We start from the raw sequence: 12,353 nt of genomic DNA, 5'->3' as shown, positions 1-12,353 counted from the left end.
GCATGGTTCTGGAGGTGAGTGTTGTCAAAGGCCTTCCCTCAATCTATTTGGTAAAATATTCGACTGCTACGACTGCATATTTGTAATTCCTTGAGCTGTTGGCAATGGACCTACTATATCCATTCCCTAGCTCTATAACGGATAGATGGGAGCAGTTAAGTACGAAGGTAATCCTGTTACTCGTTGATGTTTGGCTACGAATTGGCACACCTTGCACGTTCTGACAATCTGCTCAGCGTCTCTGATTGCCATTGGCCAATAGAATTCCTGCATGAAAGCCTTTCCAACTAATGCTCTGACCCTGATTTGAGATCCGCAATATCCACTGTGGATTTCTTTCAGCAATTTGATTCCCTCTCCTTGTGAGATGCACTTTAGCAATGGTGCACTCACTCCTAACTTGTACAAATATTCCCCTTCATGATGTAGCCTCTCACTCTTTACTTCATGCGCTTGAGTTCGTGCTCCTCTACTGGTTCACAATTGTTGCGAAGGTAAGAGATGATTGGGGATCTCCAATCCATGCTGCTGATTGCATTTACAAAACTCATTGGTTGCTTGTCTTGTTTCATCGATGGAGTTGTAATGACTTCAAAGAATACATCCAGTGGTAATTTCTCATTTCTGGAGGGCTTTCTTCGCTAGATCATCATCCTCACCATCCCTTTTCTTCGTAAATGCTCAAAAGTGAAACCCCTAAAATGCCTTTCCATTCTTCTGATATCCGCTAAGTATTTTATCAATTCCGGCTCTCTAGCCTCACATTCTTTTTTGATTTTCACTTTGATTACTTTTGCATCCGATTTTACCAAGAAATTCCTTGCCCCCAATGCTTTAACTTTGCGTAGCTCAAGCAATAGTTCCTCATACTCTATGGTATTGTTTGTGCACTTATCTGCTGGATCTGAGTATTGCAGTCTTGCAACGTATCTGATTTTCACTCCTGATGGTGATGTTATGATTGCAATGATTTCAGCTCCTTTGTGTCCCCAGGCACCATTGCAGGTGATCTCCTAGATTGGAATGAACTCCTCACCTTCGCAACTATGATTTGGAGCGGTCTAATATATGACAAAATCTGCTAGCACATGTGATTTTATGGCTCTCCTCCTCTCAAAGTCTATTACATGATCGGATTATTCAGTTGCCCATTTTGCAATTCTGCTTGAAGCTTCTCTATTTGTAAACAAGTCATTGAGCAGTTGATCTGATAGCACAGTAACTTTGTGAGCCTCAAAGTAATGCCTTAACTTTCTGGATGCCATGGTCACTGCATAAGCAATCTTTTCCAGTTCAGAATACAATAACTTAGAACCTGACAGTGCCTCAGACACATAATATACGGGCATTTGTTTCTTTGCACCTTTGCTTTCAACTTCTCGCACTAGGGCGGCACTCACTGCTGATTGGGATGCGGCAATATACATCAAGAGAGGTTCCCTTGGTTGCGGAGGTGACAGTGTAGCCATTTTCTTAAGGTAATCTTTCAATACTCCGTGAATGCTTTGCTCTGCTCAAGACCCCATTCCAGCTTTTAGCCCCCCTTAGCACCTTGAAAAAGGGCATACTTCTTTTAGCTGATTTTGATATGAATCTATTTAGCACTGCAATTCTTCCGGTGAGCTTTTGGACATCCTTTCTAGACTTGGGTTCTTCCATAACTCTGATTGCTTTTATCTTATCTGGGTTTGCCTATACCCCCTTTGTGGACACAAGAGAACCCAACACTTTCCCTTTCTGGACTCTGAAAACACACTTTTCCGGATTCAGTTTTAAGTTCGCTTCGCGAAGCCTAGCAAAGGTCTCTGTGAGATCATGGATGTGATCCTCTCTTTGATCACTTTTCATGATGATGTCATCAACGTATGCTAGTATATTTCTATCAATATGAGGTTTTGACACTTCACCGGGCATGCGCGTGAATGTTGGCCCAGCATTCTTGAGTTCCTCTAGCATTTGGACAAAACAATATGTTCCAAATGGGGTGATGAAACTGGTTTTCTCTTCGTCTTCCTTTCTCATCCACAGCTGGTGATAACCTGAGAAACAGTCAAGGAGTGACATAATTGCTACTCTTGCTGCTGCATCAATCACTTTATCAACTCTAGGTAGGGAAAAATTATCTTTTGGGCAAGCCTTATTCAGATCAGTGAAATCTATGCACATTCTCCACTTTCCATTTTTTTTCTTGACAGGGACTGTATTGGCTAGCCATTGGGGATACTCAACCTCTCTGATGACCTTTGCATCAAGCAATCTCTGGACCTCAGATTTACTTGCTGCTACCTTGTAATCTGACATCTTTCTCAGCTTCTGCCTCTTTGGTCTTATTGCCTTTTTGATGCTTAGCTTGTGTTCAATAATATTACTGCTGACCCCCGCTAGGTCATTTGCGGACCATGCAAATACATCTTTGTTCTTACGAAGAAATTCAACCAATTTCTCCTCCGCCTCAGGATCAAGATCAGTCCCGATGATTACTTCCTAGCCAAAGACCATGTCATCCAATAACACACTTCTTGTGTCACAATTTTTCTCGATGTTTACTTTCTCTTTATCTCGTTTGGGCTCTTTGATAACTTTCTTTACTCGATTCTCTACCTCAAGTGCATTCACATTTCTTTGACCCGGAGTTCTCCCCCTTTCTAAGTTTCTTCCATCACCTTGATCTCCAAAATGGTGATAACACCATGCAACGCAGGCATCTTCATACATAGATAGCCCTGATGAATTGCAGCTTCAAATTTGTTCAAAAATCCTCTGCCAAAAATTCTAAAATATGGATAATACATTTCCACCACATCAAATGATATATACTCTGTTCTTGCATTTTGAACTATTCCGAATGAGGAGTAAGGAAATTTTTCCTAATGCATGTATTACTTTTCCTCCGAAACTATACAGTGGCGTGTCTGGGAGTTGCAACAGATTCTTGTTTAACTCCATCTTGTCGAAGGTGCTAGTGAACATGATGTCCGCGAAAGAGCTGTTGTCCACCAAGATTTTTCCAATTGCCCAATTTGCAATGTTTGCATTGATTACCATGGCATCGTTGTGAGTATAGCTTTTTAACTGCATGTCATCCTCCGTGAAGGTGATTGGGATGTGAGACCATTTGGTTTTCTTCACTTTGTCTTCCACAAATATGTTGCCCACCTCTCTAAAGTAATTGTTTCTTTGTTTCTTACTTTCGAATTCCAAGGCTGATTCTCCGGTTATTGCCATAATCATCCCGATTGTCGGCAATGCATCTGATTTCTCTAATTGTCCTTCCACCTTCGCTGGCTGCGGAGGTGCTGACACTCCGGAATATGGTTGTGGCTGCGGTATTATGCGGAGCTCTTCTTTCTATGTTCTGAGCTTGGAAAGTTTGAGATTGCCAAATTGGTTGGTGACTGAAAGTGGGAGTTGACTGATAACTGCAAGCTTGTATTGGTTGGTAACTGAATACAGGGGCTGGCTGATAGTTGAAAGTTGGTGTGGATGCTGAGTTTGCAAGTTTAGAAGCATGAATTGTGCTTGGATTTATTCTTGAGTAGACCGGGCAATAAGGTTGCGGAAGCCAAGGTGTAGACGTGTGATTAACTAGGTTCATTCTCTCCTTTTGTTTTTTCTCTTCCTCGAGTATTGCATCCATACTTTTCTTGTCCAAGCAATATATGGATCCATGATCAAAATTTTCCCCATGAAAAATGCAATGAAATTTCCTTCTCTGCTGAGGGGGTTGACCTCTACCTCGGCCTCTTCCTCTTCCTCCACCTCTGACTCCTCCCTAGGACTGAGTGTTTAAATTGTTTGCAAATTGGTTGTTTGTGTTAGCAGAATTCTGCTCTATCTATTCTAACTGATTGTTTCCCTCGACACCAAATACTGTTCTTGTTGGTTGGGTGGAATACTTCTAGGATTGACCCAGCCCCTATTGTTGCTAGAGTTTTGTCTTGCGGCCTGCTTTTGTTGAGATTGCTCCTCCATGCACATGCGGTAATCATTATCGGACCTGTAATATTTCTCAAATTTTTCATATAGCGCTTGGATTGTCTTTGGCATTTCTCGCATGAGATGGGATCGACATTGCCCTATTTTTAGGCCAATGATGGCCGCTTTAATAGCTACTGAATCCAACACATTCAGAGCTTGCGCTCTCAACTGCACAAATCTTCTGAAATAGCCTTGCAATAACTCCTTATCTTTCTGCTTGAAACAAAACAGATCATTTTTTGTCAGTTCTGGTCTCTGAAAACCCTAGAAATTTGCCAGTATCCTTAGCTTCAAATCTTCTCGCGAATGAATTACCCCTAGGTTCAACAATGAATACCACATAGCAGCTGCATCTTCTGCTAAATAATAAAAGACTTTGCAAGAACTGATTCATCAGCTCCGGCTGATAGTATTGTAGCCTCATAACTCATCGAGAATTGCCTTGGATCAGAGTGCCCTAAGTACTTTGGCAAGGGTCCTGGCTTGTAAGTTTGAGGCCAAGGGGTTAGCTGGAGCTCTTGTGACAATGGCGACTTTCGATCCCATGTTCTGGTATGCAAGACTCTCACTTATTGCGATGAAGGACCTGACTCAAACTGATTAGTTATGATTCCTCCCCCAAACCATGTGTTTGTGTTTGCGAAGGTGCTCAGCTGATTGAATTGCCTTTCTTGATTGGATTGAGCGAAGGTGTTTTGATGATGGGCTTGCCTCTCTTGATTGGTAGGAGCAGAGGTGTTTTGCTGGTGAACTTGCTTTTCTTTGAGCTATTCCAATTCCACTCGCAATCTCTTGATTTCTTCTATTGCTAGCTGCACCTCTTTAGCGGCCTGCGCTGCTCTTTTCTGCGCTGCTGCTCGATCTATTAATCTTTGCTTTGCTCGGTTCAATTCCTTCGCTTCTTGGGCTCTTGTTTGTTGCTAGTCTGTAGTAGTCTCTTGCTGTCGGGGATTATTAGCATTTTCCCTTTGGACTTCTTAATTTATGCTTGCATTTGGGTCTCTAGGGTTCACTTCTTCACTCGGGATTGATTTGCTTGAATTTGCCTTCGTTCTCTTCTTCCTAGCAGGAGCCATCGTGAATTTCTTCTCGAGCACAAACGGTGGGCATCAAAATGTTGGTTTAGAGCAAGCTCTTCACCGAACATTTAAAGAAAGCACACACAAATGGAAAACAAAACTCTTAAAGCTTATATTTCTTCAAAAATATGAACCCTCATACAGTGGGGGTACCTCCCCTTTTATAGGGAGGCCAACTGACTTTTACATACTGAGCTCTCACTCAACCACTACATTCCAAGAATATATTATACATTTTTGGTAAAGAAAGAGTCCTAATCCGATTTGTACACCCTAATCGAGTCATGCTATTCATACCACTAGGGTCACGTTCACAACGTGACCCTAATCCTCCACACCTTCGCCCAAGTGATCTTGAATGGGCCTTGGATTTCGGACATTGAATGTGCTGACGACCTTCGTCTTGCTCCGCCAAGTTTGTCGAATACCTTCGCTTTGCGCCCTCCAACGCGAGAATCTGCCGACACGATCAAAACAATTTCCCTACAGGCGAGGTGACGAAGGTAAGAAAACGAAACGAGGGTGTTAGCTTTGAGCGAGGGTGAAGATCATTTTGATTATCATTGTGATGGTCCAATTCTCTAAAGCGGCGTGCGAGGGTGACGTTTACCATCCGAATCCAGATCCCCAACATCAACCTAATATACTACCTTCATTTTTTAATATAAGACACTATTGACTTTTTAGTTAAATTTTGACCTACAATATTTATTCTATTTGCATAAATATTTATAATAAAAATAAAAAGTTAAATGAATGAAAAAAATCAATAGTTTCGTATATTTAAATAGTCTCGTATATTTAAGAATGAAGGTAGTAGTATTACTATATAGACCTAAAATAGAAACGTGATGCCCCACCAAAACAAATATCTCGCTCCGGTCTGCTCCATCTCTGGCTCAAATAATTTTTCAAGCAAACGATCTTCCAAGCATATATGTCACATCCTCAATTAATTAGTCATTTATATGCAACATACAATTGGGGAATAATTTTTATATATAATTGATACGGCCATTTGAATGACGCGTCAGGCAAGGTGGCACCTTTCCCCAACAAGGAAACAATCACTTGGGAATTTCATTATTAGGCGACCACCACGTGAAAAATCATATTTAAGGCTGAGGATGTAGCCATATGTGCCCATACTGGAAGATCACATATTGGCCCCTAGCTTACATACTGGAAACATTGTGATTAAACGTTGCCTATATTTTTTTCTATAATTCATATAGGATACAACTCATTACTATTGGTCAGTGGTCACAAATATTTACCCCCTCCGTTTATAAATTATGGTGTTTATTTAAATATTGACACTGCTAGAGAGAAAGTCATCCTTGCCCCTTCTTGATCACTACCTACCGGTTCACTTTTAAATCGACAGTGATATCCATTTGAGCGAAAAGTAACATCAAGTTTTCCCCTTCTTGATCACTACCTACCGGTTCACTTTTAAATCGACAGTGATATCCATTTGAGCGAAAAGTAACATCAAGTTGTTCCAAACTTGTAGTTACGGCTTTTATTTGGAAGTCCACAGTAACAAGACTCTTCAATAGCAACTTCGCAGCATAAAATTCAGTAAAAATTTCAAATTACTCCCTTCAATTATAGCTCAAGTTCACATAACCCCTAAAGTATAAACCGTTTATTTAACACCCTAGATTTCCAAAACCAGCTCATTTCTCATCTTTGGCATTCAATTCAAGCTTGTTTTCGCCACATGGACAGCTGCGATGCACAGGGTGCCGACCTTGAGCCCGCGGCCGTATCGTCCCGTGGCCACACCAAAGCCGGTGATCTCCAAAGCCTTCATTTACTTCAAGTCCAGCCACAGGAACCAACCATACGTGTTCTTGCCCAAGGCGCCCAACTGCTCTGCCTCAAGAGTGGCACAGCTGTGTCGAGCCCGAGCGCGAAGCCTGCGCCCTCGTCGCTGGCGGCAGCAACGACGAATACCCCGGTGGCGAGGGCGACAAACTCCCCTGCAGCATACATATACACATATGTATATTCAGTGGTGGAGCAAGGAATTTTAGAGAGCCTGCGCGAGACAATACGTCAAGCTAACAATGACAAGCAATGCACATAAGTATATTATATAGCATACATAAAATATTAGGAAACCATGAATAATTCAAATTCAGATATTAAAATAATTTTTCAGTACACAATTTCAAGACTTAGATAATGAAACACAAAAGATAAACCTAAATGCTATTCGGTAACTATGGTTACACACGAGCAGGGTTACGAGGTAGCTGCATCTTGCGACTCTTCAAGTTCTGAAACCGCCGAAGAATAGTAGCTTCATCAAGTGAATTGAATAGTTCTTGCTCAATATAGCACACCATCAAGTTGTTGAACCAATCATCAGCAATCTTATTACGGGATTTAGACTTGATAGTCTTCATAGCTGAGAAAGCCCTTTCAACAGTTGTTGTTGACACCGGCACCAACAATGCCAATTCAATGAGCTTGTAGACCAATAGAAAAAGCAAATGTTTTTCAGTTTCAACCATTTTCTGGGACAAACTTGCAATATCTTTGCAATTTGCAAAGGCAGCATGCCTCCTTACATGAAGAATATAGATCTCCAATTGTCCCCTTATGACTCCATGGTCATGATTTGAGAAATCCTCATCATAAATTTCAGTAAGTATACTTGACCTTTTGCTCTATACTGGCCTTTGGGCCTAAAGCGCAAGTAGCCGGGGAGCCCGCGCAACTGCCCAGGGTGGCCAGGCCTTGGCTCCACCAGTGTGTATATTCGTATTTGGGTCCAATTGTATATACTTCAGCTCAAACAAGAGAAATAACCTGCTCAAAAGCTCCAAAGCATTCTAACCTCCTCTCTCAAGTGTTTAAGTGTTTAAGATCTTGACAATAAGTTTTACCAAGGAAAAAAAAGCTAAGCATATGTTTGATTTGAGTACAAGATGTAACACTATCCTATTTTTTTTGGATAAGTTGGTCCTTCACAGGATGTGACGATCCTAGTTCTTTGTTTAGTATATTGTGTCTAGATAGGTAACAAAAATTATGTACTTAGAAAAACCAAAACGAATAGTTATTTGGGACGGAGTAGGAGAGATAGAAAGAAATGAGACGGATAATATTTCACAGTTCACAACGCTAGCACGGATGACTATGATCGATATTGCCTTGCCTCCCTAGATGCTGCTTTCGTCTCATCTGCGCAAGCGTGGGGGTGGCCGGGTCAAAGTCACATCACGGGTGGAGAGCATAAGGGGGACGGTGTGATCAAGCTCTAGTGGAGGGCAGCACGATTGAGCTACTGTAGAGGGTAGTCCGATCGACTATCCATATAGAGACTATGGTCGATCTACCAATGGTAGGGTAATGTACACCCAATTTTAAAATCCTACGTCCGACTACTGATATTTGGAGAGGATTCGGCAGTGTGTTGCTCGGCTCTGATTGGTGGGGTAGAAAGAGAGCTACTGCTCTGGTGGGGTTTCTTGGTCGTGGGAGAAGCAAGGAACAGAGACGGTTGGGGTGGGGTAGTTAGCGGCAGCAAGAGGAGACGATTGATGATGTGGTCATTCCGGCCATGAAAAAAACAAATCCACTATTTACGTAATCACGTAGCAAAACTGGTTTTAGTTAGATGTCAGAGGTGAAAAATGAGCTGTTTTTATAAATTCAAGGGGTTAAGTTAATGATTTTATAGTTTAGGAGGTGATGTAGACTTCCTTCGTAAGTTTCCTAAAATTCATGATAAAAAATAGACTTTGTCGTCGCCATTATGCCCTACCACATCGTGTTCCTTCTTGCTTGTGCTACTTGGAGGAACTGCCACGGATGTTTGTGGCCAGAGGATGATGGTTTGGCTGCAACAACGTGCACGCATATGAAGGCTTTGCTGCCATCGTCATAAAAAAAATGCGCACAGCCGCCACATAGGTTTCACAAAGCCATCATTGCAATGAAAAATGGCTACTACAAGACATCTGTCCTCGTCTCATTTGATGATGGCATACCTATAACTCATTAATTACTATTGCATATATTGTTCGTATGCCATTTTTACTCAAAATAACGTCATCAATGATCCTGATCGTGCTTCCTTCAATTCAAAATAAGCCACTATATTTTAGCGAAACAAGCCATTACCATCGTATATAGATTGAGTAGACACTTCGATTGTTAGGATGTCATATAAACTTTCAGCAATGTCAATCCCATTGAAAATTGAGTCCTCACACAGAAAGGTTGGTTGCATTCCTTGCATAAATTAAACATCATATCAGAAGTTTTGGTCGTATGAGTACTTAATTGACATTTTTTTTCTCTACCCCACTTGAATACATCCCCTACGTTGCTGACAACGATATTTTTGTCCATACCAAACTTTGTGGCGGTGGAAGGCCACGTCGCAGGATCACATCAGTATTTATTAGCGTGCGATTATCTCAATAAATTATTCTGCTTAATCTGTCAAGCCCATGACACGTAAAGGCCAGTTAGCCGGATCAGTTTCAGTGCATGTACAGTTTCAGTGCAACTGCTAGGTTTCATGGTGGTAAAACTCATCTTATATGAGCAATCTCTCTCTTCTCTTCTCGTAATGACCATACCAGGCCATCAAAATTACTAAGAACATTATTTAATAGCTATAAAATTCTTGATAAAACCTCCACTAAGACTGCTTCAGAAGTACTTGTTTTATTTAATCCCTTATCCCTTAGAATAATAACTACAATAATTTCCTATTAGGATATACTCTCTCCATCGAATAATAACTACAATAATTTCCTATTAGGGTATACTCCCTCCATCTTCAAAAGAATGCCCTTTTCCTGAATCTAACAGAAGAACACAATCGCACTGTTTTCACAATATTAAACACTTAGTCCATATTATTATTAGGGGATAGTTGCAACATTATCTGTTTTCCGTTGAGACGCAATTATTTCTGTCGTTCAAGGTCGATTAAAAAAGTCAAACGAAACGAGCAGCAACAAGCAGGAGAAACGAAAATGTGGGTCGAATCCAGGCCCGCACGATCAAAGCCCGAAGGCGTCACGGCGAGCAGACATGCAGACCCGCTGGTGCTCTCCGTGCACACTACCATGCTTCCTTCCTCCTCTTCGTCCAGAGCATCGGCTTATTGTGCACGGGTTCTTATTACAAGTATATATATGAAACTAAAAAATCATTCAAAAAACCAAAGAAACTTTGAATTTTTAATATAAAAAAGCTAGGACTAGCAGCTTTTGAGCAAGATTTGGCAGTTGATCAGATAATTGTAGTCTGATTTTCGAGTCAACACAACTATGCGTTTCTGCGAAGGCTTATCCTCACATCAACCGGACCAAATCTTGCAATCTACACAAATGGTCAGCCGGGGAGAAAGCGGAAAGAAATAAGAGAGAATCAATCGAAGAGGCTTGGAAAATTACTGAACCGGGCAAGCTCAGAAGGATCCATTGATTTCTGTCAGTCAGCAGGGCGGAAACCAGGCGGCTCCGTCCCTCAGAAAATCCCTTATCACGTCGCATCACAGCCCCCAAACAGCAAGATCCAAGCCAGAACGCGAACGAAAAGACAAGCGAGAAACAATCGGCAAACCTAGTGGGAAGAGAAAAACACGCATCGAACCGCAAAAAGTTGAGAATTGGAAGGAGGATTTGCAGATACGACTGCGGAGCTGAGATCTGAGTGGCGGCGGAGGGGAGGGAGGGAAGATGAGAGGCAAACCTCGCCAAGTTTTATAGCGAGGACGGTGTGGTGTGGGCTAGGGTTTCTCCGTGGACGCGGTGATTTTTTTGGGCTTCTGCGGGCACTTTGTTTTGTCCAGCCCATTGGAGGCAACGGCTGGCCCAGTTTTTCTCTAAATCGGATTCCGACGAAGGCCACGTTGAGCACACAAATTATTTATAAATTTCTCTCGAAAAACTTGTTTATAAATACGGACCTGCTAGCGTCCGGTCCGGACGCCCGTCCGATAGTAAATTTCTCATTGGACGCCCTGCAACACTAGACATCACTACTCGCAACATAAAAAACATGTATTAAGATGACTATGTCATCTGATTCTAGGAATATTCCATCCGCAGAAATATTTCATGGAACATCTTCGGAGAGCGACAGCAAGCAGAAATAAGTTTTTGCAACATCAACACGTACCTTTTGAAATATTTAAAAATTATAATCATAACATTTTTAAACTACAATTGCAACATTATAAAAGCATTTTTAACAAAAATATCTATAGAACAAAATGAATTAGTTAATTAGACTAAAAGGTGCAACATGATAAATCAAATATTGAAATATATAGAACAAATTTTTGCAACATCCTAAATCAAAACAACTATTGCAATATCAATACTCAACTGAAAACCTTCTGCAACATCATCGTGTACCTATCGCAACAAAAATACACATAGAAAATTCTCACCGCAACATCCATCCTTGGGGTTGGAGTGTCTCTCGCGCTATAACATCATCACATGCCTGTCGCAACAAAAGTACACGTTAAAAATTCCCACCGCAACATGAGCACCAAGTTGGGGGTGTCCGATTTTTTTGGTATCGGTTGCCCTATCTACAACATTACCGTTATAAATAGGTTTTTAGTTTGTTACGAACTAGATAAAGTTCTCAAATTATAAATAGGATCTAAATTCACAAGAAGGGCACTTTCTGAGCATGGCATCACAAGCACGAATAGGCCTATAATTCAAAATAAAATAGCATTCATTACTTATCTCACCATTTTGACTTTGTTTATTTGGGTAAGAGTGACTAAGACCCACTCACAAAATAGTTTCGGCTTACAATACCTAGTTCTATTTCTATAGGTCCAGATTAGGTAGTCAACCTTGATTAATCTCGGAGGTGAAGTATTATTTCCGTTTATTTATGTTCATCATAAATAGTCAATCCAATGGAAAATGTTAACCACCTCAATCATTCCTGTAAAACTACGAGGGTGTTGTGTGTGTGTGCTGTAACCTGTAAGGGCTCTTTCCTCACCTTTTTTCCTTCTTAGTATAATGTTCGAGGGGGGGAAAAAAACCCTCAATCATGACGATGACAGTTGACAGATGAACTTTGCACTTCCATCTTAATTTCCGTACACGAGCTTAAAATACACTCATGGAATCAGGTGTGAAAAATAAGAGCTGCTACTCTTAGGAGCACCACACCCGGAAATAAATTACAATCATGTCTCACCAGGGAAAGTTAATTAAAATTCACAACAGAAAGAAGACTTCAAGCTGTATAACTCCACACGTAGGTAGAACGAGAACGTGTACACAA

The sequence above is a fragment of the Setaria italica genome, chromosome III (genome assembly GCF_000263155.2).
Source record: "Setaria italica strain Yugu1 chromosome III, Setaria_italica_v2.0, whole genome shotgun sequence".
NCBI classification, from domain to species: Eukaryota; Viridiplantae; Streptophyta; class Magnoliopsida; order Poales; family Poaceae; genus Setaria; species Setaria italica.
The sequence above is the reverse complement of the archived record's forward strand: the minus strand, read 5'-3'. Positions refer to the sequence as shown.